The following is a 27,367-nucleotide window of genomic DNA, read 5'->3' on the forward strand; positions in this document are numbered from 1 at the left end:
TTACTGATAGGATAATTTTTATCTGCATACAGTTGCCATATTTTTTTTCCACCAAGAGCCAGATTTGCCAGGCCTATACCTCGTATGTGTAACCCACCTTGCTCGAGTGGTCTTTTTACGATATCCCAACTTACCAGATGTAACTTGCTCTGGTTGCCCTTACCTCCGTTCCAAAGAAAGTCCCGAAGGAGCTTGGAGATCTATTTCGTGATAGTCTTGGGTGCTAGAAAGAAGGAAGACTGGAATATGGGGAGGGCGGAGAGGACTGCGTTTATCAAAACCATCTTCCCAGCCTTTGTTAGCCATTGGCCTTCCCAATATGCTATTTTTGCTTTTATCTTGCTTATTACTTCAGTCCAGAGGGAAGGAGGTGTTGGCTTATATGGGCTTGACCCAGGTTCAGAAGAATTATTTAGCCAAATAAATCCCGCAGCTACCGGCCCTTTCGGCAACACCCCGCGAAGTGCGGACTGAGGTCTCACCCGAGGTAGTAGGGAAGAGTGCTGGAACCAGGTTTCCACACCCTGGGGATGTCTTGGATGTGGTTTGGGGGCTTGCATGCTCTTTTGCAGCCTTGTGCTGTGCCATATCCATGCAGATTGGAATACCCTTAGCGCGCTTATTGCAGATTGAATCACTTATTACTAGTTTGATCTAGTTAAAACGGTCTTTAAGCAAAAATTTATTACTTTTGGTTACTTCGTGCATTAATATTAACCCAATTCACATGTATTCAATAGTAGCAAATGCCGAGATCATAACAGTTCAGTTATCATAAAAGAGTAAAATCACAATTAACACAGAATTCAGAAGAAACTTATCTTTATTATCAATATTCAACAATACATCCAGATCCACCCTACGGACTCACCTGCAGGGGTCTGCGCACATAGTTACAGAGCCTCTACCTTCTACCCTACTCCCTCGACTCGGACTTACAACTGCTCTCAGACTATTCACCCATTACATGGTAGGACTCAAAACCCAAAACTGAACTGCTTTTCCCTCATAGAGCCTCGCTCTATTTATACTTTCCCCTGGCCCGTGATCCCTCCGCGGGCCGACTGTATTACTATTTCTTTACATTATTTTTGGGAGGACTACCCTTTGACTCAAACTACTATAGTTCGCGCTCCGCGCTTCCCGCGGAGTCTTTTAGCCTAATATTACCCAAAATTTCGGGCTTCGCACCCCTACTCGTTCTGCGGGGCTTTCGCTACCCAACAGTCTCCCAACACAATCATCATGATTCGTCTTGAGTCACTTGCTGGCATGGCTAGATGCTTTGCCTTGGCTTCGCGGTTCACCTTCCATTGAGTAGCGCTCGTCATCCGGCTGCTCCTGCTTTGTCTCTTGCAACGCTTCATCTGTCTCTTGCTTCAGTGTTTCTATCACATCTCGCAACCCATGATGCTCATTTTTCTCTGCTCGACTAACACAGAACACCCCCTCGAGGATTTTAGCGCGAGTGGGGGAGCTGCATATGGGACCTCCTGGTACCACCGTAGCCCTTTCTGACCATCGTATCTTCTCTTCGCACCGTCTGCTGCAACCCGTGTTGCAATTTTGCAAGACCCTGGCTGTTGTCCGCAGGATCCCAATCGTCGAGAACCATCAGAGGTGACTTATTGATTGCATCTCCACCCATGGTCGCCATTTTTCCATCCTTTTATTGTTCTGTTGCAGTGCACCATCCTGCCCTTAGGCGGGGCGATGACATCCGGACCAATTCTACTGTGCATTCCCTTTTTTCCGGTACATCCCCTACTAGTGATGCTGCAGCTTGTGGAATACCTGCAGCTGTCAATACCAAAGTCCTTAGAGAGTCCTGCTCCTCCCTCAGCCAGATTACTACCTTTGGGCGCATGCCTGGTGCAGAGATGCTGAACAGCTCCATCTGTATTTCGAAAGCGCAGGCTGCCCAGCAGATTCCCCATGGTGATTTATAAGCCATGTGAACTTCAAATGCCTGGATTGCCACTCATTCCAGCTCATGTAACCTTCCCGTGTGAAATCTGTGACCGATCATTTCATATTTGGCTCATACTGTTGCTCTTAATTGCCTGTCACCCACTCCCTTTTACCATAATGTAGCCACCTTGTCATGAACAGTAGGATTAACGGTCATCATTCCTTGGAGCGGCGCACCAGTGTGGCTTTGTTCGCAGAACCACGCCTTTGATTGTTGGCCAACTGTACGCACACCCTGATACCCGCACATCTGTCCCCCAGACTGCTTTATCATCCCTCACTCTCTTTCAACTAGTCAGAGCAGTGAGACTTTGCTCGGAATGGTTAGTCAGGTGGTCGGCCTGCTCGTATAGGGCTTCAGGCGACTGCCATTCACTTTTCCTAGGAAGGGGTCTCCGTTGAGCTTAGCCAGTTGCACTGCGCCCCCATCAGTTACTTATTTAATGACATAAGGTCCCAACCAATGCATGCAGAGTTTACCTGGGAATTTATCGAACTTACTGTCATATAACAATATGAGATCATCCTTCTTGAACGTGCGCACCTTGATATGGCGATCATGCCATGCTTTCTCGAGCTGTTTTTGTACTGCTAATGAAATCCCGCCAGAAATCGTTCTTCGTCCAGTTTGACAAGCTGTACGAGCCTTTCCTCCAAGGCCCCACGATCTGCCATTCCTGTAGCTGCTGCAATCCGCAGACTAGGCACGATATATTCCATAGGCATCACGGCCTCCTTACCATAGACTAGTCGAAACGATGTCTGGCCTATCAACTTTTTGCACGTGGTTTGGTATGCCCATAACACAATGGGGATGTGCAAGTCCCAATCATTCCGTCGCGCATTGCAGATCTTAGTCAACGCGGTTTCCAAAATTTTGTTGAATGCCTCAATGGTCCCATTTTCTTGTGGATGGTATGGCGTGCTCTGTTGGTGATATATCTGGAATTCCTCAGTGAGCGCGTTGATGGTTTCGTTAAAAAAATGCGTTCCTCGATCACTCATGAGAATCTTAGGACACCCAAACCTGGTCAACACATTCTCGAACAAGAACTTTGCCGCTGTCATGGCTGTGCAATCCTTAACTGGCTATGCTTCTGCCCATTGGGTCAAGTATTCGGTTGCAGTGATAATATAGCATGCGCCTGTCTTCCCTCGCGGTTCAATAGGCTCGACGAAGTTGATCACCCATTTATCAAATGGCTGTAGCGTTACCTATGGCTGAAGTGGCATTTCATTCCTTCGCGATGGCTTTCCCGTTCGTTGGCATACATCGCAGGCCCGACAGTATGCTTTTGAATCTTGATGTAGGGTGGGCCACAATAACCCGACGCGAAGAACCTTCTGGGCTATGGTGCGGCCTGCATAATGTCCGCCAGCAACCCCTCCATGTGCTTCGGCAAGGATCGTTCTCGCTCAAACTCTGGTACATATCTGTGTAATATCTCATCATGGCCCACCTTGTAGAGATGGCCGGTAATCATAGTGAAATCTGCTGCTCGTGTCACCAATTCCTTCTTATGTCACACAAAATACCCCTGTGGCGCAGTGCTGGTAGTCAAAAAATAGATTATATCTTCAAAGTGGCCACCCGCAATGCACACTGCATACAAATGGGCGTCCAGGAGTCCTTCTTCCAGATTCGTGGGTTCCTCGCTTGTCTTAATCCGGGATAAGTGGTCTGGACCCGCATTTAGACATCCCGGCTTTACAACAATCTCAAAATCATATTCCTAAAACAACAACAACCATCGACAGATGCGCCCCCCCAACACAGGCTTATTCACTAGGTATTTTAGCGCAAAGTAGTCAGTATACATCTTAAAATGTCCTCCAAGCAAATAGTGACGATACTTCTGGAGTGCGTACACCATCACCAATCCCTCTCGCTCAGTAGTAGAGTAATTCTTCTCAACTTTCGACAACCTTCGACTTGCAAACACAATCAAGTGGTCAACTCCCTCCACTCCTTCCTGAGTAAGTACTGCTCCTAATGTGATATATGATGCATTGACATGCACATGGAACTACACGTCCCATTTTGGAAAGATCAATATAGGGGTAGATGCCATTTTTTCCATCAGCAATTCCAGGCTATTGTTACATTCCTCGTTGCAGCAATACGTGGCATCTTTTTTACAAATGTTCCATTGGAGCCGTGATCTAGGTCTAACCTTTTATGAACTTCGATAGTACCCCGTGTGTCCCAGTGTAGCACGTAGCTATTTGACACTGCGCGGTGCTTTTAGACCTAGTATGATAGCAATCTTTGCCAGATCCACCATCAGGCCTTGCCTACAAACTACATGGTCTAGCAAGTTCCTAAAAGGAACAAGGAATGTACACTTCTTTAGATTGAGTGCAATCTGGTGTCGACGGTAGGTATCCATCATTAATCGTAAGCTCTCAGTATGTTTCTTAACCAGGCCAAAGACGGTCCAATCGTCAAGATAGACTTCCAAGAATTTATGTATAAATTCCTTGAATGCAGCTACCACAATGTGAGAAAATATTGCCGGCACATTCTTCAGCCCAAATGGCATCACCGTATACTGAAAACAACCCCATTCCGTAGCAAACGTTGTCTTGCTTCAATCTTCCATCGCGATCTTGATCTGATGGTATCCAGAGAACCCATCCATAAAGGAATACACTTCCTGCCCGCCCACATTTTCTAAGACTTCATCGGTAAAAGGTGTGGGAAATGGATCGTTAACACAGGCATCATTGAGTTTCCGTAGATCCATGCAGATGCAGATCTTACCCTTCTGTTTCTTCTCCTGTACCACCATCGGACTTACCAATCAGACTCCTCGACTGGTTCAATGATCCCGGCTGCTAGCATCTTGTCTAGTTCTTCTCGTACTTTTGCTTTGTATTTTGGATTCAATCGGTAAGGTCACTGCTTTACTGGCTTCGCATCAGGCTTCAAAGTTATCTTCATCATTCCTAGTTCACCTCGAATCCCTTTCAGCTCCGTAATCTTGGTAGGGAAGAGGTCTTGATACTCTTGGAGCAGCTCGACGAACTTTTCCACTGTAGCGTCATCCCAATAATCCCCAAGCATAGCATACTTCGGTTCTTCCTCTGTTCCGATATTCACTTGCTTCGTTTTTAATGGTGCTGCGACGTTTGGATCTTCTATTTCGGGGCCGCGCACTTCTCGACTTCCTTCGGATTCTGGTATATTGATGTCGCGCAAATCATCCTCGCCACCTTCTGCTTGTACATTATAACATTCCAAGGCCCGGCTCAGCTGTCGCGACCAGTCTAGTGGCACGACTTCTTTCGGTTCTAATGGTAGCTTGAAAATATCGGTCTTTACTAGCTTTAGTGTGTCGTCCACTGTATCCATCCATTGATCTTCAAAAAGAAATGTTGACAGAAACCTTTCACGCAAGATGTCCCACTCCCCTGTGCCATGTCAGAGCTTTGTTTTAGTATACCAATTCCTTGGGATGACATCCAAGGTATGATAAAATAGGTGCACCCATTCTGGTTGTGGCTCCTCGCCATAGGCTTTGGTCCATTTGCTCAGGTGTATGTGCGGATTCTCTCGTCCATCATATTTCTCCATTAGTTGGAGCGCTGGCTTCCCAAATCGTATCTACATCATGCGCTTACAGCTTCGCCAATCTGCGAAGGTTCCTTCATGGGTACCCCACCATCGCGTCGGTGTCACACGCAATGCCCATTTGAGCGCATCAAACCACTGGTACTCTGGTACTGCGCTCTCAAAATTCTCCAGGAATTCATTTACTATTGTGAGTCCATCATACAATGGTAGCTCGCGGTCCTAAGCTTTAACGTAGCACACGGATTTTGTCAGCATATTGCAGTTTAAAGTAGTTGCCCTATTCATTCTGTTCCACCATTGCTTGTCTTCTTCCTCCGAATCATCGGTGTATGGTTCCGTGTAACCCTGTGAAATTCTCTGTTCCTCCATTACGTCACCCTTTATTGGTCTTTGTGCAGCAATTTGGTAGATGCAATCCAATGTTTCATCCTGCTCGTCGTCACGCACAGGTTTCGTGTAGCGGGGTCCCTCGGTTAGATCTAGCGGAACAACTATGCGGTGCAACTTTTTATCAAATATCATCTTCCTCTACTTGAGATTAATAATTCCATTCATGTCGATGGCCGAGTCTATTCCCAACAACGCGGGGTACGGGCTTTTTTCGTCCACTATATCCATAACTTCAAAGTCTGTTCTAGTGCTTGCGCCATCCAGGTCTACGGTGATTCCTTGCAGCCTACCCATGGGCAAGATCTTCTGCTCATTTGCCATCCGTAATTAGATCGGAGACCACTGGAGTAGGGGCTTGCCAATACGCTCCCACGTCTGCTTAGGCAAGACGTTTGCATTCGAACCGAGGTCCAGAATGACCTGATCCATCTCACAGTCGCTAATCCGCGCTGTTAATCACATTTCTTGTTAGATCTGTGACATATAGCTCCCCATTTGTCGAACTATGAGAGGTTCTTCCCATCCTGCGTATTTTTTAATTACCTCCTACAGTCCTTTCATTGCCCTATTATCGCGAAGTAGCTTCATGTTGGTTTCTATGAAAGTTGTGAACATTGAGGGACCTTTATATGGCTCAGACTGATCCCCTTCTGAGGTTACATCACTCCTTAGTACCATATTTACTTTAGGTTATTCATTGCGTGGTTCGGCCCTTATCATCTACACATTTTGTGTCGTCGTAAGAGGTGTTGTCCTTTTTTCGCGAATCTGTGCTAGAAGCATAGGGAAATCTAGTAGTTCATGGTCGAATTGCTTGCAATAGGGACATGATATTCGAGTTGGATTTGTGCAATCCCGCGTGTAATGTCTCGGTCCTCCACAATTGTAGCAAATTAGCTGTCCTCGACCCCTTCCTGGTCCCATTCTGCCCCGTCGTCGACCTCATCCTTGGAATCCACCGCACGCAAACGTTGCACTTGGGTTTTGACCTCACCCCTCAGTCTGCATTCAGTAGGCAGATGCCTGATCTACCAACATCCAGCAATCCCTTTCCTCATGAACCACCGAAGTACAAAAGTTGCAAAAGAGCTGCTTGGGGGTCTGATTATATTTCGACAACAGGTGGCAATTATCCATGTTGTGTTTTCCTCCTACTTGATAGGTTGCGCACCAGAGCGGGGCGATCACGCTTGACCCTGCCTATGCCTCTAGTCGCAATGGTATTGGTCCCCCTATGACCAAAAAATTCACCGCGGCTAGATAATGGTCTTTATCATGTCCCTGGCCCCTACACTTGATGCACCAAACTTCTTCCCGAACTTCCGGCGCCTGGTCTTGTTTTAACTTCCATATTTCCAAACACAAATTTTGGACCTACACTTGGATTACTAAACTCCCAACCCTGGGTCCTATACCGGGTTTTCGTGCAGCCGCATTGCTGCCTCCAACGCTTCTGCTTGGGTTGAGATCTTCTGCTATGACAAAGATGATTTCAAATATGGCGTTAGTGATGCGATGAAACAAGCGCGGTGCTGTGCATCCATCAGGTCATGTTGGCCTCATGAATAGTGATTTTCAACCTTTGATCTATATCCCACGGGGTCTCACCAGGCATCATTGTGATCTCTTTGAATCCCATGACTGACTGTGATTCCGATTTTGGCCGGTTGAACTCCTTTTTTAATTCCGCGTGGATGTCTACTATCCCCGCCGTTGGGTTGATGCCTGAATACTTCATATACCATGTTAACGCTCGGTCTTGCAGTGTGCTGATTGAGACGGCTTTCTTGATATTATCATCTGTGATATGCTGCACGTTCCATACTGAATTCAATACAAACCAAAATTTTTCCCGATCTTCACTTCCTGCTCCTTTGAATACTGGTAATTGGATGGCACTCGCCATTACTATCGTCCTGATTTTTTTTTTGCTCTTTTCTCTAGCGTCCCCACCTTTCACACCAGACACCCCTTAGGCAAATCCCGGTCCCGAAAACGGAAACATTTGTTGGCTTATATGGGCTTGACCCAGGTTCGGAAGAATTATTTAGCCAAACAAATCCCGTAGCTACTGGCCCTTTCGGCAACAGCCCGCAAAGCGTGGACTGAGGTCTCACCCAAGGTAGCAGGGGAGGGTGCTGGAACTAGGTTTCCGCACTGTGGGGATGTCTTGGATGTGGTTTGGGGGCTCGCACGCTATTCTGCAGCCTTGCACTGTGGTAGATCTGCGCAGATCGGAATACCCTTAGCGCGCTTATTATAGATTGAATCACTTATTACTAGTTTGATCTAGTTAAAACGGTCTTTAAGCAAACATTTATTACTTTTGGTTACTTCGCACATCAATATTAACCCAGTTCACATGTATTCAATAGTAGCAAATTCCGAGATCATAACAGTTCGGTTATCATAAAAGAGTAAAATCACAATTAACACAGAATTCAAAAGAAACTTATCTTTATTATCAATCTTCAACAATACATCCAGATCCACCCTACACACTCACCTGCAGGGGTCCGCGCACACAACTGCGGACTTTCCAGGCCTCTGCGCATAGCTGCAGAGCCTCTACCTTCTACCCTACTCCCTCAACTCAGACTTACAACTGCTCTCAGACTATTCACCCATCACATGGTAGGACTCAAAACCCAAAACTGAACTGCTTTTCCCTCATAGAGCCTCGCTCTATTTATAATTTTCCTCGGCCCGCGATCCCTCCACGGGCTGACTCTATTACTATTTATTTACATTATTTTCGGGTGGACTACCCTTTGACTCAACCTACTATAGTTCGCGCTCTGCGCTTCTCACGGAATCTTTTACCCTAATATTACCAAAAATTCTAGGCTTCGCACCCCCTACTCGTTCCGCGGGGCTTTCGCTACCCAACAGGAGGGCTTTGTCCCAGCGTTAAGGGAAGGCTTAGGTATTTGATCTTTTCCCATTTGTTATACCCAGGGAAACCCAATGTGTAGGCAATTCAAAGGATAGTTGGATGATCTACATTCCAGCCGTAGACAATGCTTTTTCTTTTGTTGATCAAGGATCCTGAGATTAAGCAGCATTGATGAAGAATTTATTTGAAAGCCTTTGCTATCTTAATTGAGGCACCCCCCAAGAGGAGAAAGTCATCCGAAAATAGGGCATGATTTATTGGATCCACTCCTCTTGTTTCTTTGATGCCTGGGATAGAGCCTGATTTCATTTCCGCTGTTAGCTTTCTGCTTAGGGATTCTGCCAACAAGATATAAAGAAAAGGTGACAATGGGCACCCTTGGCGGAGCCCTCTTGAAGCTTGAAAAAAGTCAGCAGGTATACCATTGACCAGGGGCACTATCCAAGGTCTGTGAGTGCACGATTTTATCAAGTTGACAAACTCAGCACTAAAACCGAAGGAGAGAAGGATTTTATAGAGGAATGAAAGTTTAACTCGGTCAAAAGAATTTGACATGGCCAGCTTGATGAGCATGCCTTTTTCCTTCTGAGTGTGGCTAGAGTGGAGGGCTTCTTACACTTGGATCACATTGTCTATGAGGTGTCTTCCTTTGACAAAACCGCCCTACAAAGGGGAGATTAGGTTCCCTAACAGAGGCTTGATTCTATTGGCTAAGAGTTTGGCAAGGATCTTGTAGGAGGCATTGCAGAGAGAGATAGGCTGGAATCTGTCGAAAGTCTCAGGGTTAACTTCTTTTGGGATTAGGGCAAGGAAGGTGGAGTTGGTGCACCCTCCCACTTTGGCTTTATTTTGGAAGGCTTTTACCATTCTGAGGAGATCAAGTTTTATTACATTCCAGCAAGCTCTGTAAAAATGAATGGTGAAGCCATCGGCCCAGGGGCTTTATCTGGCTCCATTGACCAAATGACTTCCACTATCTCTTTTTCTGTAAAAGGATTTAATAACCCATCGTTTAAATCAGTTGTGACAAGTGAGGGGATATTTGACAAAAAGTCAACAACCAGGACTTCGTCATAAGAACCATCCTCTTGGAACAATTGTTGAAAATGGGATGTGGCGTCCTGTTTTATGAGCGGTTGGCCTTTGATAACTTTCCCTTCACTGGTGGATATTTTGGAAATGTGATTCCGAGAGAGATGAGCTCTGCATTTTCTGTGAAAGAATGTTGTGTTTCTGTCTCCAGCTTGTAGCCAGAGGCTACGAGACTTAAGGCACTAGTATTCCTCTTCCTGTCGAAAGGAAAGAAAAGAGTTGAATTGGGTGTTCTGTTCGATAAGCAACTGAGATTTTTTGATTTTAGTCCCTTCCATGCTTAACTGAATCTCGACTAGAGCCTGGACAATCTTTTGTCTAATGCTCGTTGGAGTGGATAGGTTTTTTTTTTGCCTAGGATTTTAGAGAAAGCTTAGTGTATTTGAGCTTCTACTCCCACACAAAATTGGGGGATCCTTCAACTGGTTGCGACCAAGTGAGAGCCACTGTGTCCATAAAACCCTCTCTCGATACCCAAAGAGGGCTGAATCTAAAGGGAATAGGTCCCAAGTCCTCCTCTTTTTCTAGCAGTAGCGAGATAGGGTTGTGGTTAGATGTTATTTTGGGAAGTATTTTTGAAGAGATTAAATGCTTCCCCTCCATCAAAGTACTTTGAACTAGAAACCAGTCTAGACAAGCAACAATGTTGGCATTACCAACTCCATTGTTGGTCCAGGTATAACGACCTTTCTTGGGTTTTAGGTCAAGTCAGTCCCATGCGAGAATCAGAGACTCCACCGAAACATGGAAGGGATCTTTACCCCATACTCCACCTTTTTTCTCGTTTGGATCTCGTGTGATGTTAAGGTCCCTTTCCAAAATGATGTTTGAGGGGGAGTAGATTTCTAGGAAGTCTAAGAGAGTATGCCAATAGTCCTTCTTTTCCAGGAAATTAAAAGGAACATATAGATTGAAGAGAGCTAAAGAAATCTTACTTGGGAGATGTAGAAGATCTGTGTATATCCAGTGTTGGGTTGTGAAGGAGCTCTTCAGCTGAAACATATCCTCCAACCATAGGGTTGTAAGGCCCCTTGAAGTACCTTGGGCGTTGACCGCTTTTCCTGAGTTCTTTTTCCACTTGGTATGACTTAACGATAGAAGAGTATCTTCTTCTATCTTTGTCTCTTGGAGCAGGAGGATATTTGAGACTTCCATTCTTGATAAGTCTTTTACTGCTTCAACTTTCATAGGGTTCCCCAGGCCCCTGCAATTCCAAGAGACAATCTACATTATTTACTAGGGAAGGAAGGAGTAGACCCTCCCTTTGTGGGTTGGGTCCTTGTGTTTCTGCCTAATGGCATTTCAATTGTGGACTGACTGCCTTGCATCTTTATGTTGGAAATAATACTGAGAGGGGGGGGGGTGAATCAGTATTATCTAATCAATAAAACTTTTTCATTTCCATATTTAGATTCATATACGCTACTTCAGTTAAGTAAAACAGCGTGTATACACAACTGTCTATAATGCAACCAACATATATGCAGTAAACTTATAAATCAGTTAGTTGCTTCTTAATGAGTGCATCAGAACATTATTTAACCATATGATCAGTAAACAGGAGCAGTAAAGCAAAGAAAATCATCACACATAATCAACACACATGAACACCAAGATGTAAGGTGGAAACCCAATGTGGGTGAAAACCACCTGCTGCAATTTGTCTCTATCTTCTTTTAAATTAGAAACTTTCTTTTACAATGATTCTATACTGGTGCAGTCTTATACTAGTACGCAAGCTGCTACTTGCAAAAGGCTACAAACTTCTCTCGTTCTCCAGCTTCTCCTGGAAGGGAGCTACAACCCCCTTTGATCTTGTACTAGCTGAGGTACTAGTACGTAGGTGTTGGCCTATAGAAGGCTACAACCTTCTCTTTTTTTCTAGGGACCACGTTTCATAAATTTTTAGACTGGATCCATGAATATCAATCAAAAATCAAGTATATCTGCATTAACCAAACTCCTTTGTACAAACAAATACTGAATCAACCAATAACTTCTCAGAATGCTGTAACCAGAAAACAGTACCAGTAACCAAACACCAATTCTGAACCCAGAACACTGCAGCAATAAACAAAAGCAGCTAAAACATATTTCATGAGATATACGCTACTTCAATATGTGGAACCTGCGTGCATACGCTTCTGTATCAAGGCCATCCTGCGTATATGTTGTTTTAAGTTAGTGAACCAGCGTGTATACGCGCCTCTGCTGCACTGAACCTGCGTACAGATCTATAAAAGATAATTTATCCTTTTTACTTATTTAGACATTAGTTATACCCAGATTATCATATTTATAGATCACGTCATGCACCAAATATAATAGATCAAAAATTACACAAAGATACTTCTCTTCAAACCGCCTTAAGATCTTGACCCATCAATAGAACTTATCCTTCTCCTTGCGCTCAGGTTCCTCCTTGATTCAGATCTAGTTATGCACCATAACCCAATGACAGTATTCTAGATATTTTCTCTTCATAAGATATTCAAAGCTTCGGTTGATTCCCTTGCCAAATGATCTCCTTCCGTTTTTAAAGACTTAGGGCTTACTCAAACCATGGTTCAAAACCATAGAGATCCAATACTAGGGACTCAATACTTGGGTTCAACACTTTGGATGCAATACCAAGGACCAAAACCATAGGTTCAAATATGTCGGACTAAATACCATGGACCAACCATAAGATTTCCCACATGTACGCGATTTTCTTTGCATGAAAGTGCGTGCATACATATATGCGCCTTTTGATCGGTACACCCACATGTATATGAGATTTTGTTAAGAGGAACTTGCGTATACATCATTTTCTTTCATTTTGAGAGCCTGAACTGTGATTTGCCCTTTGAGTGAGTTGCCATCAAGGACAACACCTGTGCCATAGTGCCAAACCTGTGTCATAATGCCAACAATCTCCCCCTTTGGACTTGATGGAAACCCCAAGTCACTCAAAATTATTCTACCACTTTGACATCAAGGGCAAAGGGTTATGCTCCCCCTGAATATGTTGGGTCCCTATAATACTAGTAATTACCCCATTAGTATTGTAGTTGCACCCCTTATTAATATTGTTGTGCCCCTATTATCCCCATATTGTTATTACTGTGCCCCATAGAATCCCTCTATTGTTATTTTTGTGGCTTTATATTATTATTGTTAGATCGGCTGGGTTATATTGTGACTCCTTAGACTCCTATATATAGAAAGGAGGTTTTTTCATTTGAATCATCAAAGAATTTCTCATTTATGTAATGTAAAGGAGGTTGCCCCTCGAAGAGGCTAAATTCTAAGGCGTTGATCTATCTTTTCTATCTTTTCTTGCACTGGTTTCATAACATTTGGTATCAGAGCTTTGGATTCTAGGGTTTTGTTGCTCCAAACAGGTCATCGTGGAATTTTCGCTATAACTTTTTTTCTGCGACGTTTCAGAAGTTGCAAAAAAAAAACCATTTGAGAAGAAATCGCGCTGAACCTCGGGTCCAAATTTCAGAGCTTTTCGCGCTATATTTGCGGAGATATGATCTGAGGAAGTTGGTCTTTTTGCAGACTCCTAAATTACATTCCAAACAGGTGACCTGGGAAAAATTGTAATAACTTTCTCTCAGGGGATCGGATTGAAATTTCATAAGAAGGTATAGAAAGAGGACAGATTGTAGTTTCTTGTATGCATTTTTCAGATCCAAAGGTCAAAACGGTGACTCGTGGCACGTCGTACAAGTTTTCTCTATTGAACTAGTCTATAATCAAGTCACTGTGGGAGATTTCGCATAACTCTTCCTTGGAGAATCTAATTTGGGTCAGACTTGTGGCATTGGAAAGAGGACACAGAGGGCTACTGCAGGTCACAAATTCAGAACTAGATGATCGGAAAGTATAGAGATACATGAGAGGCAATATCGAGCTCCTACAAAATGAAAAAAGGTGTGTAGATTTTCTTAAATTTTTGCTTAAGCTTGGTTTGAAAATTTATTTTGAAGGAATTCAAAGGGCATAGTAGAGCATTATTATCGGTAATTGATGCCCTGAGGAAAGAAAATGCAAACACCTAGTAAGGAACCTGAAAGCTCTTGCATGACTCATGAAGAAGAGGAAGAAATGCTACATGATATATCAAAATTACAAGAACAAGTGCAACAAATGTCACTGTCACAAAAGCTAACAAAAGCTAAGATAAATGGCGTGGAAGCTAAGATGAATGGCATGGAAGCTAAGATGGACAACTTGAAGATAGATTTGAACACAAATTTGGAGACAGGCATGGCAGATTTGAAGACAGATTTGACAAATTTTCTACAAGAAATAGTTACCAATGGTGAAAAGGTAGTAAAGGAAACTCATGATGCGAACAAAAGAAATGTTAATCATGATTTCTTAGACTCTAATGTGGGATCGAAAACCCACCATATTCCAAAAATCGATATGAGGAAGTTTGATGGCAAGGATCCCGCAACATGGATATTACAAATGGAGCAATTTTTCGATCTCAATAATATGCAAAACACACAAAAGGTACGTATTGCAACTTTATATTTGGAACCAAATCAGTTTGTATGGTATCAATGGCTTTGGTCTCGTAAACAATTTATCACTTGGGCAATTTTTACGGAAGAATTGATAGTACATTATGAGGATACAAAAAGCAACACTTTTTTTAGCCAATTGATAAGTCTCAAACAAAAGGGTTCAATAATGGAGCACATTGAGGAGTTCCAAAAATTGAACATAAGGGTAAAAGATATTCCAGAGGAGCATAGGATTAATGTGTTCATAGGGACTTTAAAGGATAATATCCAACATGATGTTCGCCTTTGGGAACCTGATTCATTAGAGAAGGCATTCAGGTTAGCAAGAAAAATGGAAAGCAAAATTATGGCAACCAGGAAGCATACCACTCACAACTATAAAGATGGAAGTGTGGTTGCTCCTAGTCTTCCACAACCTATAAGGTTGTGACCACAACAATTGGAAGAAAAAAGAGCAAAAGGGCTTTGTTATAGTTGTGATAGCAAATACACTAAAGGTCATAAGTGTGCTGAGAAGAAATTATTCTACATAGATTGTGAAGAGGAAGAAGAAAAGGAGCAAGAAAGGTCAAAAGAAGAGGATATACTCCAGGAACAAAGCCTAGATAAAGAAGAAATGAATCCGACCATATCTTGTAATGCATTGGTGGGAATTACCACTCCTCAAACCATCAAGATAGAAGGACAAATCAAGAAGAAAATGGTACTAGTGTTGATTGATTCAGGAAGTACCCATAATTTTATTCATTATAAGGTAGCAAAAGAATTGAATTGCTTCTTATACCCAGCACCAAAGTGTCAAGTGATGGTTGCAAATGGAGGAACAATAAATTGCTCTGGAAAGTGCCATAATATCAAGCTATCGATGGGAGAATATGTATTGACTAGCCCAATGCTTTCCATTCCAATGGGAGGTGCTGATGTTGTACTAGGAGTACAATGGCTACAATCCTTGGGTACAATAGCTTTCAATTTTCAAGAACATTTCATGAAATTTTCCATGGAAGGAAAGGAAGTTGAATTAAGGGGTACTGCAGGGAAACCGGGAAAGATAATTAGCTCTAATGGTATGACAAAGCTTCTAAAAAAGGAACAAAGGGGTGTAATTGCACAATTATGTTCGCTAGATGTTTCCACATTGCAATCATCTATTTCTCCAGATCTCCAAAAAGTCTTGGACAATCATTCCAAGGTATTTGAGACTCCCAAAGGTCTCCCACCTATTCGTGATCACGATCATGCTATTCATTTGATTCCAGGAAGTGTTCCTCCAAACATCAGGCCGTACAGATATCCCTATGCCCAAAAGAGTGAAATTGAACGTATGGTTGTAGAAATGCTAGAGGCTGGTATAATTCAACCGAGTCAAAGTTCTTTCTCTGCTCCAGTAGTATTAGTGCACAAGAAGGATGGATCATGGCGCATGTGTCCAGATTATAGGGAGCTCAACAAGCTCACTATTAAAGATAAGTTTCCCATTCCCGTCATTGATGAATTACTGGATGAATTGCATGGATCGATTTACTTCACCAAGTTGGATCTTCGTTCAGGATATCATCAAATCAGAATGAAGACTGAAGACATTTCGAAAATAGCATTTAGAACTCATGAGGGTCATTATGAATTTTTGGTCATGCTTTTTGGCCTTACCAATGCACCTTCAACATTTCAAGGTTTGATGAATTCCATTTTCAAACCATTCCTTAGAAAATTTGTGTTAGTATTTTTTGATGATATACTAATCTACAGCAAGTCTTGGAAGGATCATGTTGAATATGTTGACAGGGTGCTACAACTATTGGAGGAGAAACAATTATATGCAAAAAGATCCAAATGTTTCTTTGGAGTACAAGAGGTGGAATATCTGGGTCATATTGTATCTCATGAAGGAGTTAAGGTATACCCTAGCAAAATTAAAGCCATTAAGGAATGGAAAATCCCCACATCCATAAAGCATTTGCGAGGATTTCTCGGGTTGACAGGGTATTATCACAAGTTTGTTAAGAATTATGGGAGAATAGCAGCACCTCTAACAACATTATTGAAAAAAGATGCATTTTCATGGACTCCAGAAGCAACAAAGGCCTTCGAACATCTTAAAGAGGCAATGTGCCAAGCACCGGTCTTAGCTACACCGGACTTCACAAAAACCTTTATTGTGGAATGTGATGCTTCAGGAAATGGAATTGGTGCTGTTTTAATGCAAGATGAAAGACCCATTGCTTTTGAAAGTCGTCCAATCAAGGGAAAGTTTTTACACAAAGCTATTTATGAGAAGGAAATGTTGGCAATACTCCATGCACTTAAGAAATGGTGACCCTACCTAATGGAAAGACACTTCAAGGTAAAAACGGATCATGATAGCCTTAAATACTTTTTAGAACAAATATTATCCTCTGAAGAGCAACAAAAGTGGGTCACAAAGATGTTGGGTTATGACTTTGAAATCATCTACAAAAAAGGGAAGCAAAATGTGGTGGCAGATGCACTCTCAAGAAAGGATGAAGATGTGGAAGCATTGTTGTGCACCATTTCTATTATCCAACCAGATTGGATAAACGAAGCAAGGGAGGAATGGAAGAATGACGAAGAAGTATAGGCACTTATTCGAAAGTTACAACAAGATTCCAGTACGTCTGATACATTTAGCTGGAAAAATGATTCTTTATGGTACAAAGATCGCTTATACCTCTGTAAGAATTCCCAACTAAAACAAAAGATTCTTATGGAATTGCACACTTCTCCCTTAGGAGGGCACTTAGGATTTTTAAAAACTTACCACAGGGTTAAGAAGGAATTTTTTTGGGATGGCCTTAAATCGGATATTCAAAAATTTGTGGCGGAATGTTTGGTTTGCCAACAAAATAAAGTTGAAACAATTAAGACACCGGGTCTATTACAACCTTTATCCATTCCAAGCCAATGTTGGTAGGAGGTTTCAATGGATTTTATCATAGGTTTACCCAAGTCTGAGGGAAAGAGTGTCATCATGGTGGTAGTTGATAGACTTACCAAGTATGCACACTTTTGTGCATTATCACATCCATTTAAAGCCAGTACGGTTTCTACTGCATTTATGGAAACAATTCAAAAGCTACATGGAAACCCAAAGATTATTGTAAGTGACAGAGATCCCATTTTCACTGGAAATTTTTGGACAGAATTATTTTCTTGTCTTGGTACTCAGTTAGCTCATAGCTCATCTTATCATCCTCAATCTTGTGGGCAAACTGAGATAGTAAACAAATGTTTGGAAGGATATCTTCGTTGCTTTGTATCTGATAAACAGACACAATGGGTCAAATGGTTGCCTCTGGCTGAATGGTGGTATAACACTTCCTTCCATACAACAACAAAAATGACCCCATTTATGGCACTTTATGGATATCAGCCACCATCCATCACATCATATTTAAGAGAAAATTCTAAGGTTCAAGCAGTGGAACATCACATCGAACATCAACAACAAGTCCTCCAACTCTTAAAGGATAACCTCGTGTTGGCACAGAATAGAATGAAACAACAGGCAGATCAACGTCGCAACGAAAGAAGTTTTGATGTAGGTGATTGGGTATTCCTACGGCTACAACCATATAAGCAAAAATGTCCCTCAAGCAAGCTAAGAAGGATAATAAATTATCACCAAAGTATTATGGTCTGTACAAGTTGTTGCAAAAGATTGGTACTATGGCATACAAATTGGAGCTTCCTGCAGCTTCTCGATTGCACCCAGTTTTCAATGTTTCATGTTTAAAGAAGGTTATAGGCGACAAGCTCCCAGTTCAAACAATATTGCCAGAACTTGACGAGGAAGGAAAAATTATATTGGAACCGGAAGCAGTCACAGAAACAAGAACTTGACAGCTACGAAATCGATCAATTTCAGAGTATCTTATCAAGTGGAAGAACTTATCCGCTGAAGATTCCACATGGGAGGATGAGAATTTTATACGGAAGCATCCAGAACTACTGAAGTGTTGAGGACAACACTTCTTTTGAAGGAGAGGGGCATGTTGGGTCCCTATAATACTAGTAATTACCCCATTACTATTGTAGTTGCACCCCTTATTAATATTGTTGTGCCCCTATTATCCCCATATTGTTATTACTGTGCCCCATAGAATCCCTCTAATGTTATTTTTGTGGCTTTATATTATTATTGTTAGGTTGGCTGGGTTATATTGTGACTCCTTAGACTCCTATATATAGAAAGGAGGTTTTGTCATTTGAATCATCGAATAATTTCTCATTTATGTAATGTAAAGGAGGTTGCCCCCTCGAAGAGGCTAAATTCTAAGGCGTTGATCTATCTTTTCTATCTTTTATTGAGCTGGTTTCATAACATAATACATGCTGAATTCTCTGCTATGCTTTGCTATCCAAGCTTCCCCTGACTGTAGGCAAGGTCTGCAAGAAGATGTTCTACAAAATAAACATGACTTTATACATTATAAATGACCTTCCTACCATCAAAGACTCATACATACATCCATCTCCCAACCAAGTGGGGATTGACTCATCTACCCAACTAAGTGGGGATACACCAAGAATTTACACATGATAAAAACAAGAACATTACTTCATCCATCCTAGGCATAGTGGGGAAACCAAGATAGGCTGTTACATGACCTTGATAAGAAAAGAAATACATGACATAGAGACGAAATATCTACAGCAAGACTATGATAGTTATCAACAACTATCATCAACAGCATCTGTCAATCATCATTCAAACCAGCAACCATGTTCTCCCTCTACACCTGTTCCACCTGAAATCAAAACAACTGTGAATGTGAACCAAGATCTTCTAAGATAATGCCAACAATGCATTATTAGAAGAATATATGCTCCCCCTGAACCTGTGCCAGATGGTCTCTGCCAGACCCATATCAGACTCTTTTCATCCTGAGCTTGGCCCATTGTTTGTCTTTAAACCAACATATACGCGACTGTATCTTCATAAATCAGCGTATGTATGCGGATCCTCCTCATGAAACTCGCGTACAACCACTTTTATCTGAAACAAACAAGATTCAGTAGCAAGATGATGCATCAACTACCCCCAGCTTTTGTCTGAGGTATTCAAATGTCTCCCTGGGCAGTGGTTTGGTGAGTATATCAGCAACTTGTTCCTTAGAGGGAACATACTCCAATTTAACCTTTTGTTCAAGCACTTGTTCCCGGAGAAAATGATATTTGATAGGTATGTGCTTGGTCTTTGAATGCATGACAGGGTTCTTTGAAATACTGATTGCACTTGTATTATCACAAAAAATGGAGATAGGTGGAGTACAAGTGATTTGCATGTCTTGCAATGTTTGCATCATCCAAAGGAGTTGTGTGTAGCAAGATGCAGCAGCTACATATTCTGCTTCAGATGTAGATAATGCAATTGAACTTTGTTTCTTACTGAACCAAGATACTAATCTAGGACCCATGAAGAATGCACCACCACTAGTGCTTTTTCTGTCATCCACGCTTCCTGCCCAATCTGCATCTGTATATGCATGAAGTGTAAGATCTGTACTTCTAGGATACCATAAGCCATAGTTGTGAGTTCCTTGAAGATACTTGAAAATTCTCTTAACTGCCTGAAGATGAGTTTCCTTTGGATTTGCCTGAAACCTTCCAACTATTCCCATTGCATGCATAATGTCTGGTCGGGTACTTGTTAGATAGAGCAGACTACCAATCATGGATCTATAGGTTGGTTGATGTACTGCTGCTGATTCATCATTTGCGCTGAGGCTGCATCCTGTTACCATAGGGGTACACACTGGTTTCGAATCCTCCATCCCATATTTCTTCAAGATCTGCTTGAGATACTTGGTTTGTGATAGAAAAATGTCGTCTTTGTTTTGTTGGACTTGTAAACCAAGGAAATATGTGAGCTCACCAAGCAGGGACATTTCAAATTCTTTTTGCATCACCAAGGCAAAGTTTTGACTCATGTCTTCTTCATTACTACCAAAGATGATATCATCAACATACACAACAAGTATTAGCAACTTATCATTGTCAATTTTTATATATAGATTTCTATCTGTTGATCCTTTTATAAAACCTTATTGATGGAGGTACTTATCCAACCGATAATACCAGGCCCTTGGAGCCTGTTTAAGACCATAGAGAGCCTTTTTGAGTCTGCATACAAGTTTTGGATCATTTCCAAGAATAAACCCATCTGGTTGTTCAATATATACTTCTTCATCCAAGTCTCCATTCAGGAAGGCAGACTTCACGTCCATTTGAAATACTTTGAACTTCTGAAAGCTAGAAAGAGCAAGGAACATTCTTATGGCCTCAAGTCTAGCAATTGGTGCAAAAGTTTCTTCAAAGTCTATACCTTCTTGTTGAGCATACCCTTTACAAACAAGTCTGGCCTTGTTTCTAATCACATCTCCATTTTCATTTAGCTTATTTTTGAATATCCATTTTGTTCCTATGACATTCTTATCTTTTGGTCTAGGAACCAACTCCCAAGTGTTATTCTTTTCAATCTGCTCAAGTTCTTCCTCCATGGCCTTTACCCAACATTCATATTTGCATGCCTCTCTTACATTTTTTGGTTCAGTGGAGGAGAGTAATGCTAGATAACTTGAAGCTTCTGAAATGGTTCTTCTTGTTTGTACACCTGCCTCTTTTTGCCCCAAAATTTGGGTTTCTGGATGATTCTTCTGAACGTACCTGGATGGAGTCTTTTCTTCTATTCTTATCTGTTCTTCTGGTGCCTCATGGGTTTCTTCTTCATCATGAATCTGATTTGATGTTGAAGGATAGTCTTCATCATCTTCGAAATCTTCAGATTTTACTTGCCTAGGAGTGTTCCCTTCTTCATCAACCACTACATCAATACTTTCAACAATTTTTCTGAGTCTTTTATTATAACACTTAAATGATTTACTGTGAGGTGAGTAACCAAGGAGAATGCCTTCATCTACTCTAGGTTCAAACTTGCCAAGGTTTTCATCAGTCTTTTTGATGTAGCATTTGGTTCTAAAAATTTTGAAGTATTTAACTGTGGGAGTGTTACCATACCAAAGTTCATGAGGAGTCTGAGTGCTGTTCACCCGGACGTTTGTATTGTTGAGAATAGTAACTGTAGCAAATGCGGCTTCACCCCAGAAGGTTGCGGGAGTCCCAGACTCATCAAGCATTGCTCGAGCCATTTGTTGAACTATTATGTTCATCCCTTCTACTACTCCATTTTGCTGAGGAGTCCTAGCAGTAGAGAATTCTCTTCTTATTCCATGTTCTTCACAAAAATAAAAAAATTCATTCGAGGTAAATTCCCCACCTCTATCAGACCTGAGGCATTTGATTCTGTGATCTGATTCATTTTCCACCAAGGCTTTGAATGCTTTGAACTTTTCGAAAGCTTCGTCTTTATGCTTCATAAGTCCTATCCAACACATCCTGGAAAAGTCGTCAATGAACAATATAAAGTATTCTTCTCCTCGAGGTGACCTTTTCCTAGATGGACCACATACATCAGTATGGACAAGTTCAAGTGGCCTACTAGCTGATCCTTCCTTCTCAGGGAAATTAGTTCTAGTTTGCTTCCCAAACTGACATGATTTTCATATCGTATTGTCTGGAATTTTGATGTCAGGGAGATCACGAACCGCCTGATATTTGCATGTTTTCCTTATCTGAGAGAAGCTTAGATGCCCCAATCTTCTGTGCCATAGCCAATGTTCATCATTCTTGCTTAGATAGCATTGTTGTTGTCCTCCCTTGAGTATGTATAAATTATTTGGTGTTCTTATGCCTTTGATCACTGTTTCTCCTGTATCAAGCTCACGAACAATACATCCATTTGATCGAAATATTACCTCATTTCCTTGATCACACATTTGACTGACACTTAATAGATTATGCTTTAAACCATCAACATACATAACATTCCTAGCTTTGACATTTTCTTTCAAAAGAACAGAACCTTTACCTTTTATGAATGCAGGGGTGTCATTTCCAAATGAGACCTTCTTTTCCTTTTCTAAGGCACTATATGATTGAAGTTTTTCTTTATCACCTATCATATGTTTCGAGCATCCACTGTCAATGTACCACTGATTTTCTTGCCCTTCTGCATATAAGGCTATGCCACATATTTCTGGTTGTGGTTCTTTCTTCCTCCATGTTTTGGGGATCAATGAAGCTTTCTCCTTCTGAGTTGTTTGCCGAAACCTACTCCTGCATTCAGAATCTTCATGACCAAAGTTGTTACAAATAGAACATTCTATTTCATTTTCAAGAGCAGAAAAGTTATTGTAGGTTCTTTTCATGATTCTAGTCACACTCCTTTGATTTCATGCTTCTCTGGTCATGATGGTCTTGTAGGCGACACATTGAGCTGCTTTATGTCCAAAGTTATGACAAGAGAAACATTGGCCATTGAAGAAATTCCTGCGATCATCAAACCTTCCATCTAGATGATTGTAATAGCCATTCGTTCTTGAGGCAAATTGAGAATGATTTACCTGTGGTTGGTTGAAGCTTCTGTTCATCCTTGAAGTAGATTGCCCCCGATTTACTTGGTGATTTCTGTTCATTCTTGAAGTAAATTTTCCCTGATTTACCTGGTGATCTTCATTGTGCCTTTGCTGTCGATTGTTAACCTATTCACTTCTCCTTGCAGCTTGAAGATAACTTTTGGAGGTAGATGGATTTTGTGCTTGAGATGTTTCTTCAGTATACCCAGGACATGTCTTGATTAGAGGAGAATGCTGCACTTTGATAATCTCATCTAAAGTTTCAGATCCTTTAGCAAATCTAAGATTAAGAGCTTTTGTTTTCTCAATGTCCCTTCTAAGTCCCACAATTTCACATTCTAACTTTTCATTGTGTTTCTCCATTTCAGAAAGTTGGAATGTCAGAGTATCTATAATCATATTCTTTTCTTCTAAGCAAATTTTGAGTTTATAAATTTCTTCATAAAGACTTTCTTCATTTATGGCATACAAAAAATCATCATCTTCAAAAGCCATCAAAAGTCTATAATCATTACCTTGTTCATATTCATCACTATTTGAAAGTCCATCACTGTTTTCATGTGTGTAATGGCTCTTCTTACTTACATTCTATTTTCTGTTCCATCTAACTGGTTCCTTACCTTTGTCAAGCTTATCTTTATGAGGACACTTGGCAGCATAGTGACCGACTCTTCCACAAGCAAAACATTTGAAGGGTAGCTTACCTCTGAATCTTCCAAAACCCCGTTGAAGGTTCTTGACAAAATTTGATTCTTCCTCTTGTTCCGACATATGTCCTGAGTCATTGTAATCTCCTTTTCCTAAGGCTTTGAATGTGGCTTCTCTTTTGTCTAATGGTCCCCCTTTTCTCATTTCATAAGAGGTTAGGATTCCGTGTAGCTGTGACATGGTAAGGCTCTGTAGATTTTGTTTTTCTTTTATGGCAGAAACTTTTGATTCAAACTTAGAAGACAAAGATCTTAGAACCTTTTCAACCAAAACATCTTCTTTTATTTCTTCACCCAAATTTTTCATACAATTAACAATCTCATATATACGTAGGAAATAGTTAGCCACACTTTCATCATTGTACATTCTGAGATTTTCATATTGAATTCTGAGAGTTTGTAGTTTTGCACGTTTTACCTGATCATCTCCTTCATAGCTTAGAACGATCTTGTCCCATATTTCTTTTGCGGTTTTGAGCTGCATAACCTTGACGAATTCTGATTTGAGATATTCTCCCTAATAGAGTATTGGTGGCCTTTGCGTTTGTTTCATACTGCTTCTTACCAGCTGTATCTGTAGGAGTTGCTGATGGAAATGTGTATCCTGTTTCCACGATATCCCGGACTTCTGTACCAAGAGATTGAAGATATACTGTGATTCTTACCTTCCAATAGACGAAGTTGCTCCCATCAAAAATTGGTGGCCTGATCGATGCTTCTTTCTCATAATTGCTCATGATGATAGATCTTCCTTCAAGCGATCAAGCTTCTTCTAAAGGACCTGCTCTGATACCAATTGTTGGAAATAATACTGAGAGGGGGGGGGGGGGGGTGAATCAGTATTATCTAATCAATAAAACTTTTTCATTTCCATATTCAGATTCATATATGCTACTTCAGTTAAGTAAAACAACGTGTATATGCAACTGTGTATAATGCAACCAGCGTATATGTAGTAAACTTATAAATCAATTAGTTGCTTCTTAATGAGTGCATCAGAACATTATTTAACCATATGATCAGTAAATAGGAGCAGTAAAGCAGAGAAAATCATCACACATAATCAACACACATGAACACCAAGATGTAAGGTGGAAACCCAATGTGGGTGAAAACCACCTGCTGCAATTTGTCTCTATCTTCTTTTAAATTAGAAACTTCCTTTTACAATGATTCTGTACTGGTGCAGTCTTATACCAGTACGCAGGCTGCTACTTGTAGAAGGCTACAACCTTCTCTCGTTCTCCAGCTTCTCCTGGAAGGGAGCTACAACCCCCTTTGCTCTTGTACTAGCTGAGGTACTAGTACGTAGGTGCTGGCCTACAGAAGGCTACAACCTTCTCATTTCTTCCAGGGACCACGTTTCATAAATTTTCAGACTGGATCCATGAATATCAATCAAACATCAAGTATATCTGCATTAACCAAACTCCTTTGTCCAAACAAATAATGAATCAACCAATAACTTCTCAGAATGTTGTAACCAGAAAATAGTACCGGTAACCAAACACCAATTCTGAACCCAGAACACTGCAGCAATAAATAGAAGCAGCTAAAACATATTTCATGAGATATACGCTACTTCAATATGTGGAACCTGCGTGCATACGCTTCTGTATCAAGGCCATCCTGCATATACGCTGTTTTAAGTTAGTGAACCAGCGTGTATACGCGCCTCTTCTCCGCTAAACCTGCGTACAGATCTATAAAAGATAATTTATCATTTTTACTTATTCAGACAGTAGTTATACCCAGATTATCATGTTTATAGATCACGTCATGCGCCAAATATAATAGATCAAAAATTACACAAAGATACTTCTCTTCAAACCGCCTTAAGATCTTGACCCATCAATAGAACTTATCCTTCTCCTTGCGCTCAGGTTCCTCCTTGATTCAGATCTAGTTATGCACCATAACCCAATGATAGTATTCTAGATCTTTTCTCTTCATAAGATATTCAAAGCTTCGGTTGATTCCTTTGCCAAATGGTCTCCTTCCCTTTTTATAGACTTAGGCCTTACTCAAACCATGGTTCAAAACCATAGAGATCCAATACTAGGGACTCAATACCTGGGTTCAACACTTTGGATGCAATACCAAGGACTAAAACCATAGGTTCAAATATGTCGGACTAAATAACATGAACCAACCATAAGATTTCCCACATGTACGCGCTTTTCTTTACATGAAAGTGCATGCATACATATACGCGCCTTTTGATCGGTACACCCGTGTGTATACGCGATTTTGTTAAGAGGAACTTGCGTATACCTCATTTTCTTTCATTATGAGAGCCTGAACTATGATCTGCCCTTTGAGTGAGTTGCCATCAAGGACAAAACCTGTGCCATAGTGCCAAACCTGTGTCATAATTCCAACACTTTAGTCGTTCCGCATCTTCTTCTATGATCTCCTTACGAGACTTCCTTCCTTCCTTTTTATTGGGTCGCTCAAAAGAGTCGTCTTCGGAAGAACCAGCGCTATCTATCAGTTTTTTCTTTTTAGTCATTTCTGCATAAGAGGGTGGAGAAGTGGCGCCTGTTGGAGGGCCCTTATTTTCCTGCTGGGTTGCATCTATGCAAGGGGTTTCTGTAATGGCTTCTCCCATTTGTTCATGAGGTCCTAAGTTTATTTTTGCGTCTACTATCTGTTCCATATATTGTTGCACCTCTCCCTCTTCAAGTTCTGGTTGGTCGTCTGGAGGATTTAGTGCAGCAAAAGAATTTGTAGAGATGGTGGCATTTTTTGTGTCTTTATCTTTGGGTAGACTCTTCCCAATGGAGGGTCCTCTGTTCTCTGGATTCCCTCCTTTCCTTTTCGCTCTGTTGGTCTGTTTCTATGTGCTTGGTTTTCGGGCTTGTGTCCATTGATCACCCTTATCTTTTTCTATTTCTTCCTCAGATTTCTTCTTGCAGTTTCGAGCAAAGTGACCATAACTGTGACAATGTCGGTACTTGAAGGGGAGCTATTCATAATCAAGTTCCTAAATGTGAGACCAGCCAGCTATGGTAAGCTTAATCTCCTCAGGCAACCCTATCTCTACATCGACTTCAACACATATTCTCGCACACAAGTATTGTTCTCTCCTTTCAGCCCTATCAATGTATTTTCCTAGTTTGTTCCCAATTGTTTCCACAGATTCCGAGTTCCATCAATGAAGTGGTAGGTGGGGTAACCTTACCTAGACAGGAACGGCTGAGGGAGTATCCTGGGAAGGGTCAAGGTTCAGCGTCCATTTATTCAGATAGAGCGCTTGGGGGCCCATGAAATATGAACCTTTTCGGAAGATAAGATCTCTATCTTCTATTGATTCAAGGACAAATACATAATATCCTCTGCCTACTAGATGACTTCGGATTCCTTCAGAGACAAGGAGCCTCCATTTTTGCTAGACCCATCCATCAATGGCTTTAGGGAGGGCCAGAGGCCTGTAAATTGACCAATAAGCCCGCGTTCTGCTAGATTTATAGCAGTTCGGCACGGGTGTTTCTTAAAAACACCTCTTAGAAAATTTATCATTTTCTATCACTATATTAATTGAAATGTTTTTTATTCATTAACTCGTTCAATACTACGTTGTACTATTTTCCCTCCATTCTCACTTTTTAGGATATTTAAAATTAGCATCATGTACAGGGTAGCGGGGTTTGGTTGTGTGGAATGAGGGAGTGCAGGAGAAACACAATAAAATTTTTATCTGTACTTCCATG

Source organism: Pinus tabuliformis, chromosome Q, assembly GCF_031772625.1.
Source record: "Pinus tabuliformis cultivar Carrire ecotype Pingquan chromosome Q, CPIR1, whole genome shotgun sequence".
NCBI lineage: Eukaryota > Viridiplantae > Streptophyta > Pinopsida > Pinales > Pinaceae > Pinus > Pinus tabuliformis.